At 43.4% G+C, this 8186-nt stretch overlaps 1 protein-coding gene across 1 annotated transcript in view; it reads left to right on the top strand.

Annotated features, from left to right (window-relative positions):
- The first annotated feature begins 725 nt into the window (after nucleotides 1-725).
- Nucleotides 726-8186, top strand: part of FOXN3 (forkhead box N3) — a 393039-nt gene continuing 385578 nt past the window's right edge. Inside the window, exon 1 of the mRNA XM_044232282.1 lies at nucleotides 726-835. The gene's annotated coding sequence lies outside the window, so the exon portion shown is untranslated. The remainder of the gene's footprint in view (nucleotides 836-8186) is intronic.

Genomic DNA, 8186 nt, shown 5'->3' with positions numbered 1-8186 from the left:
ATGCCACCATTAATTCATTCACATTGATTTCTTAGGAGATAGAGGAGTGCATATTTTGATGCAATTTTTGAGGTCTTTTGGAAATCAAACGACTACGTGTTGAGCCATATGGGCCTTTGTTATTTAAAATAGCATACGATAAAGTAACAGAAAGCAAAATGCAAGAGGGACCTGTTAGAACACAAAAAATTGGAAGACTGCGAAAAATACTGTTATAAACACACCCATTTTCAATCCTTTTTTTTTTTTTTTTCCCCCTTTGCCTTATATTTTTGAAATCTGTCTCTGTGGATCCCCACACTGTCTCTTAACCATCTGTGAAGGTAACGAATCCCAAGTGCACCAGGCAAACGTGCGGAAACCAGTCACTGCCCTGTGCTTTCCACGGGGGCTGCAGATAGACACCAACATCCGCCTCCCCTCACTTGTAGCCAGCGTGTTTCTTTTAACATCTTATGCTAGGATTTGACACCGAGCGCCCGTTCATCCGCGCACACGGTGTCCGGTTTTGGAAGGGACCGACGGGTTGTTGTGTTTCGCCGGGGACTGCCGGCGCTCCCGGTGCTGCCTGCCGGACGTGCGGGCTGCAGACCGGGCCGCGAGCGGGCGGGCGCGCGGCGCGCACTAGGACCCAGCGGGGCTCCGGGCCCGGGTGGGAGCCGCGCCGCCGACCCCGGGCGGGCGCCGGGGCTGGAGCCGGGGTTCCGGCCGCGATCGGCTGCAGCTCGGCCGGGAGACGGCGCGACCCGGCGGCGGGGCCACCGGCGAGTCCAGCGCCGCCGCAGCCCCCCAATGCGGCCGCGAGAAGCAGCGGTGGGGGGGCCGGCGATCGAAGGTAACGAAAATGGGGCTCATTTCCTGCCTCCTGAGCTTCTGCTCTGGCTCAGCATTGTCACGAGAAGCCCTCACTGTTCTGGCTGCTGCATTTTGGGGCACCCTTTGATTTTTTTAAGGTGTCCGCCCCCGTATTTCCACCTGGTTTCAGATTGATTTATAGCCTGCAGCCCGAATGGGAAAGATCCAGGGATAGCAAGTTGAATATTTTCATTAGTTTTGGCTCGAAAGTAAGTTCATTAAAAAAAAAAAAAAGTTTCTTAGGAATTTGTGATTAGCCGTTTAAAAAATGTTTCTTTTAAAATAGCAGACAAATGAATAATTTCAAAAATTGTCAAATAATGGATGTAATTCTGTTAATTACTTCCCAGGGCTTTACTTTTGTGGGCTCCCCAGGCGTTACTTTTATTTTCAAGGAACTAACGTGTTAAATGTGGAGTTTGGCTCGGGCAGAGTTTACAGCATTGCTGTCGCAACTGTTTTGCTATCAATTATAAGCAGTGTCAGATCTGTGGGCAGTTTTCAGCCTCTTTTCCAACACTGTAGCCGGTTATCCTAATATGACATCTAGAGATGAGAGTTTCCTTTGAGGGCAGCGAGAATATTTCTCTTTTTGGAGAAGCGTTGTTTTGAGGAGAAAAACCATGATTACTGGCTGGGAAGCTGAGGAGACTATTTTTCATGCTTTGTTTATACTCCTGGGATGACGTTTGGGGAAGGGAAAGGCAGGCTTTCTGGGCAGCTTTTAATTGTGGATTATTAATTGACTTAATTTATTAGTTTCAGTCGGTGGGGCTTGGGGAGCCCTCTGTCACATGATGTGCTTAAGGTGACACATTTGGTAGCAGTTGGGACACACTGCAAATGTAAAAATGTGCGTCCTGTGGACTGGTCGGCTGGGAGCTCCCATGTGGCGCTGGTGTAGGTAGGATGCTCCTGGCTCATTGAGGAAAAAGGGAATCATTTTCCTTCGCTAAGGAAGACGTCCTGTTCTATTCCTTTTGTTCCCTGTTTTTCATTGATCGCCAGCTCTGCCTTAGAGAGGGGAGAGCAGCTCTGAGTGCAGAGCCGAAGACTGCACAGATGCCTACAAACCGCTTAAACTCTCACACTGATTGGTCAGCTAGATTGAGACTTAGGAAAACAGCCACCCCAAACCTTCTTTTAAAATCCTGCTGTAATTTTCAGATTTGCCTTCTCGTGCGCAGATTCCTGCAAGACGGCCTTTTAGTTTCGGGTGCAGTTTGCTCGCGAGAATCTTTATGTTTAATTTTTCGTTGTTGTTTCTATCTGCATAAAGTAGGCCATTTTGGTGACAAATTTCTTTGCAGACGTCAGCTACTAGCTTACATTTATAGACATATCACTTTACAATACATTCTCCATGATTTCTCCTTGGGAGCTGTACAATGCAAAGTTGTTCAAGTTAGAATAATTTTTCATAGGCGGTTTTTGACCTGAATATTTAAACAGCACCATCAGCAGACGGGTGTCTTGCTGGATCTTTACTTTGATCATTTAAGTGCCCTGTGCATTAACATGTTCCACGCACTGAATTTAAGTCTGCACCAGTGAAAGAAAAAGGCACTGAAGAGCCAACAATCACAATCAGCTTGCACACTGTGATAGGAAGTTGTGGCATTTGTTTGGGGAGAATGCATTTTGCATCCAAGAATAGGGCCATTCTTCACCGCTTAAGAACAGAAATTAATAAATATTGTGGAATTCTGTGTCTGTAAGACCAAAAAATATATAAAACCCGTGGACATCTTCATGTGAGCCTTAAAGCACTTCAGTTAAAGAAGAAGTATCTCAGAAGTTGTTAAATGTATAAACACTTTTCTGATTGGCTTAAAAATTTAGACACAGGAAGTGGATGGTATCTAATAACCGATGAGTGGAGACATGGTTGTCATGGAAACCGAGAATAGTAACCCCCCCCCAACGCACACATACGCTACCATAACCACCACTTAAAAAAAAAAAAAAAACCTGCATGTCATCACAGATGCCTGGAGAACATGTTGGCTTCTGTACGCTTTCCCACAGCATCTGCTGAAACCCGAGACCGTGCCTGTCAAATCAAGGTCATTTTACAACAACAACCAAAAATGCAGTGTCCTGGATTTCATAACTGTATTTTATTAAAAATACGTGAGGGGTAAAACAATGTTAAAGCAAGGATGAGCACACGTGCTTACTTAGCAGTTGGCTGCCTCTGAGTTGTATAAGGAAGGGCGAAGAAGGTTTTTGAGCCCTTATTTGAGCCCTTAATTGTGGAATCAAACTTAATTTGTAGGTCCTACGGTTAGGACAAAGCTCTTTTTAGGGTAGTAAAGACTGGAGTGTTGCCCATAGATGAAGAGTCACTTGGGGAAGGTGTAATGAAGAGACTGTTTGCAAGACGGTTCGAAGTTGAACCGTAGCAATTGAATTCAAAGACTGGCATTTTGGAGCCCTGGACTAAGGCTGCGTGAGTGGGGATAAATCCACTGACTGTCTGGGGCTTTGCAAAGTACAGGGGACGGTGTTCTCAACAGCCCAGCGGGGAGAGGAAAACTCCCACTAAACAGAGCTAAACTGTTTCAAAACTGCGGTTTAGGATCTGGTTAACTTAGAAAAGTTTCCTCTCCGTTTGTGGATGAGGAGCGTGTGTGTAGTTTTAAGTTTTCAAAATCAGAGTTGCGACTATTTTCAATATCTTGGTAATGGTTTCAGTGAGGAGGGGCGGAAAAGGGAGAAAAGCCTGGAGACCCTCCTCCTTTTCACTTTGCTGAGTGAAAAATAACCAAGGAGGCCTTCTCCTTGATTTTTTACTTGGACAGTCAACGTGGACGCTTGTAAATATCACGGCCAATGTGTTTCTTAACGTTTCTCTAATCTGGGCAGTGGTAGTCTTTACATTCTAAAATTCTTGATATTCATTTAGTGATATCTTCCTTCCAGTCATGATTCATAGCATTGTCTTGCTTTATCTTAATTGAAACTGGTCAGTTTTAAATCTTACTTAATTAACACTTTGATCTTTTTAAAAAGGAGCAAATTTTCTTTGTTTTTATGAACTGATTGCATGGGGGAAGAGAGAAAGTGGAAAGAATCCTGACTGTGTTTTAATGTTTATGAAATATCCTTCCCCACGTCAGAGGAGTATGGGCTTTAGAAGAAATACAGCAATACAACAATCACCTGTTGGGTTGATTCAGCATATACATTTCATGATCCCATTGTCAGATATTTAACTGATTGGGATTTGGTGAAAAAGATTGTGTTTAATGACAACAAGGGTTCTTTTTTAGCAAAGAATTTCCTGCGGGGAGCTTTCTTATCTATAAGTATGGTCATTGGCAGGAAGCAAGTCAGTTGCTTGTTTTTACAAACCAAAGGAAATGAATGGGATTTGTTGGTTTCTAGAATCTGCCTGCCTTCTCCATTGTCTATCAAATAGTTTGCTCAGAATTTCTAAAGCTACTCCAAATCTTTGGCATTTCTGTTTATTTATTTTTGACTCTGGGATTAGAAAAATTGGTCATTATTCTACTGTGTACAACTTATTTTACCAATACAAATGAACAAGACGTTCAATAATATTCTAATTCGTTTTCAGTTGTCAGATACACACATACTCACTGAAGCTGGCATTTTTGGATAGCTATGCCAAATTTCTAATAATCCCGAATACCAACTAAATGCCAGTTTCATGGAGAGGTAAAGGGAGAGAGATAGCTTCCTTCTTTTCTTTGCTTATCAGAAGAAAATTCAAAAAGACTGAATGTCAGGTCTATGCCTACTCTGCTGATGGCAAAAGATTGGTGTAGGGGGGGAGAGTCAGAAATGGGTGTGTGTGTGTGCTAAATCCAGTGTACAATCCATGTGAGAAAAACAGATCTTAACGTTGAAGAGATTTTTTGGTGCAAAACTCTGGATTACTTTTTGGATATTGAAAATAAACGCATTCGGTTGTTTTAATTTGCGCATGTTTCCGATTCTGGAAGAGAAACCAAGGGTGCTTTAAAGGAAAATAAGTACTGAAACCTACATTTGACGGAAACAGCCCTGGGAGGATGCGTAAGAGTGTCGGAGGGAGGGAATGGTTCGTTGCAATGGTTTTCACACATTTTTGAAGACATCATTTTTGTTTTATATTTAGCACCGAATGGAATCTTATGCAAGACCCTAATACATGAGCTGAATAGGAACAGAGCTACTTGGGAGGATCCAAGAGCCAGGAGCCCAGAGCCTGATGTCTTCCCCTGGGCTGTGCCTGGGGCTCACCCTAGAACCCTACTACCTCTGTGAAACAGTTTGAAAATCACTGCTTTTAAAGTGTCCAAAATATTCTCCAAAGAAGGCACAAGGGAATGGCTTGCAGAGCTGTGGAACCTCTTAGCTGGCGAGGAGAACTTTTGCCTTGACAATTTAAGAGGCGCTTGTGTTCAGAGTGAGTAGGAAAAAGGCACGTACTACAAGGTACTTCAATAAGCCAGCCTGTGTCTAGCAAATGATTCGGCTGGCCATAAATATGGCAAAGCCCTGGACCAGTCTCTGATAAGGGAAGGGAAAGGATGTCTTTAAGGGTTATTTACAAACCAGGACCCCCTTTCCCTGTCAGTTCCGGCAACATCGCACAGAGGTATTTGAGAGACCTTGGCTATGATTATTCCAGAATACGTGGGTTTATTCTTTTGTCACCCCGGGATCTGTTATATCACTGGTATTCTATTTGTCACTGAAAATTATTTCATATTAAGTGTCGCTCATGAAATGAAGGTTTGCCAAGCTATATCATCCGCTTGGCAGAATCAGTCGTGTTTTGAGTGTTGAGTGAAATGATAACACGCAGATGATATTTGAATATCATCAAATATATTTGCGTTATCTCCTTTCTTGTACAATTGACTGAGATGACAACGTTGGGGTTGGGCTCAGTTCTCCTCGCTTACATCCTGGAACTATGCATATGAAGATTTCTAGGGGTGGTGGACAGAGAAAGCCCCCTTCAGTTCCACTCTGGATTTTCATGACCCCTTGATACACATGCACATGGTTATGGACATGAGGAGAAATCAGGGCACCCTTCAGGCAGACAGTAGTGCATCCTGCTTCTTGTGGCCACAACCATCCTCCCTGCATCGTTTCCTGGGGGATGGGCAGTGTGGGTGTTTGTAGAAGTAGAAAGGACAGACGACTCCTCTCTATGTTCCCATTACTGCCGCCAGGCGGGTCCTGTTACCTGCATGGGGTTGGAAATGGCAATTAGAATAATCGGTGTTCTGATTAGAGAAGTTGCAGGTTTCCCAGCAACTTGGGCCAGAATTCTTTCTTTATCTTTCTTTGTTTCTTTCTTTCTTTTCTTTTTTTTTTTTAAAGTAGGCTCCACAGTCATGGTAGGGTTTGAACTCACACCCCTGAGAGCAAGCGTCCCAGGCTCTACCCACTGAACCAGCCAGGCACTCCAGGGAACCCTTTTTTTTTTTTTTTTTTTTAAAGAAAATATTTCCACTACAAAGATGAAACTAGTACAAGCACAAAATAGTTGGTTGTGGTAGTGGATGGAGAGAAAATGATTGTGGGTAACTTTTATTTGTTGAATTGTGTGGAAGAAAGCTTTTCATGCGTAGGCTGTTTAAAGCTATCTTATTCCTCCTCTCACTGCATTTCAAAGAAGAATGAGTGTGTACGCAGAAAACCAGTGGAACTGTCCCAAGGCATATTCATGAAAATAGACCAGTGATTTCTCTTGAGTGAGCATTTAAACTTTTATGTTCTTGGGGATTTCTGGTTTTGAGATCAAGGATGCGGTCCAGTTACTGGGACCTGGCAGAAATGCTAACGTAGGACATCAGAGGTTATGCGGAGTGTGGGCTAGGTACCTTTCTTAGGATTTGGATCATAGCAAGTTCTCCTTGAAGAGGGGATGTTAGTATATTATAGAAGGTTAGATTTCAGATAATCTCAGGTATCTCTTCACACCCTGACATTTTCTGATTTGGCAAACTGAACATTTTCGGAGCCTTTAAAACAGTCGCTGTTTAATGACGAGTTAATACAGATCTCTAAATTAAGGTAGTCATTTTGTTTTGTGGGACTCGATTTAGCATTTATAGTGGTCTCTTGAAAAAGAAATAACTTGCTCTTGGGTAAATTTGGCTGTATTGGGTAATAGAAAAAATAAAATCACACTAGTAAGGAGGTGTCCTTTAAAAGGTACCTCTCCAGGGCGCCTGGGTGGCTCAGTGGGGTGGGTGTCTGACTTCTGCACAGGTCTTCATCTCAGTGTCCTGGGATGGAGCCTGCCCCTTTCCTTCTCCCTCTGCCCCTCCCCAACTCATGCACAGGCTCTCTACCTGCTCTCTTCTCTCCCTTTCTCAAATAAATAAATAATTTTTTAAAAAGTTGCCTCCCCTATATGATTTTAATTGATTCTTGTAATAACCTAGTATTCATACACCACTACCACTGTTACTACTAAGTAACGATAAGTATGCATTAATGTCCCATTTTACAGATGAAGAAACTGAGCCCTGTGTTCCTAGGGCCACATACTCCTTGGTAGCCAGCCAGTTCTCGTGACTCCCAAATTCCAGGCGTTTTTTCCACCCCATGGCTACCTCTGAACTGTTCACCTGTTTCTGTTCCAGGGTTGATGACTTCCCCTTCCATGCTCAAAATGGAATCTCCTCTTGGGAGGAGGGTAGGGGTAGGGGATATTTGATGGAACTTTGGCAAGAAGTAGGGTTTTGCTTCTTGACATTCTGTGTTCCCACATCTGACCAGTAGGGATGCAAGGAACTTTTTTTTTTTTTTTTTTTTTTTAAAGATTTTATTTGTTTATTTGACAGAGAGAGATCACAAGCAGGCAGAGAGGCAGGCAGAGAGAGACAGGGGGAAGCAGGCTCCCTGTTGAGCAGAGAGCCCCATGTGGGGCTCGATCCCAGGACACTGGGATCATGACCTGAGCCGAAGGCAAAGGCTTTAACCCACTGAGCCACCCAGGCACCCTGCAAGGAACTTTTTAGTTCCTTTGTCAGAGACTATCTTTCTCAATTCCTCTTCATCTTTTGAATTTTCCTTCATCTATCTCTGAGCGCATTCACCTACTTGGTAAAAGAAAGGGATATGACTTTCCTGAGTTACCCCTATATTACACTGCATCTTTCCATTGTGACCTCTGCAGAAATGGATTTCCTATTCAGTGTTCGCTTTTGTAATTCACAGGGCTGCCCAACAGACTCAGAGGTGCAAATACAATGACATCTCCTTTATTTTTGGAATAAAAAACGGGGCTTAACTTGTCCCATCAGTGGGCTGTCTGGTATCTCCTTCTTGGGACTCTGCTACCCCCAAGTCATACA

Source organism: Neovison vison, chromosome 13 (assembly GCF_020171115.1).
Source record: "Neovison vison isolate M4711 chromosome 13, ASM_NN_V1, whole genome shotgun sequence".
NCBI lineage: Eukaryota > Metazoa > Chordata > Mammalia > Carnivora > Mustelidae > Neogale > Neogale vison.
Note: the sequence above shows the minus strand (reverse complement) of the source record. Positions and strands in the feature narration are given on the sequence as shown.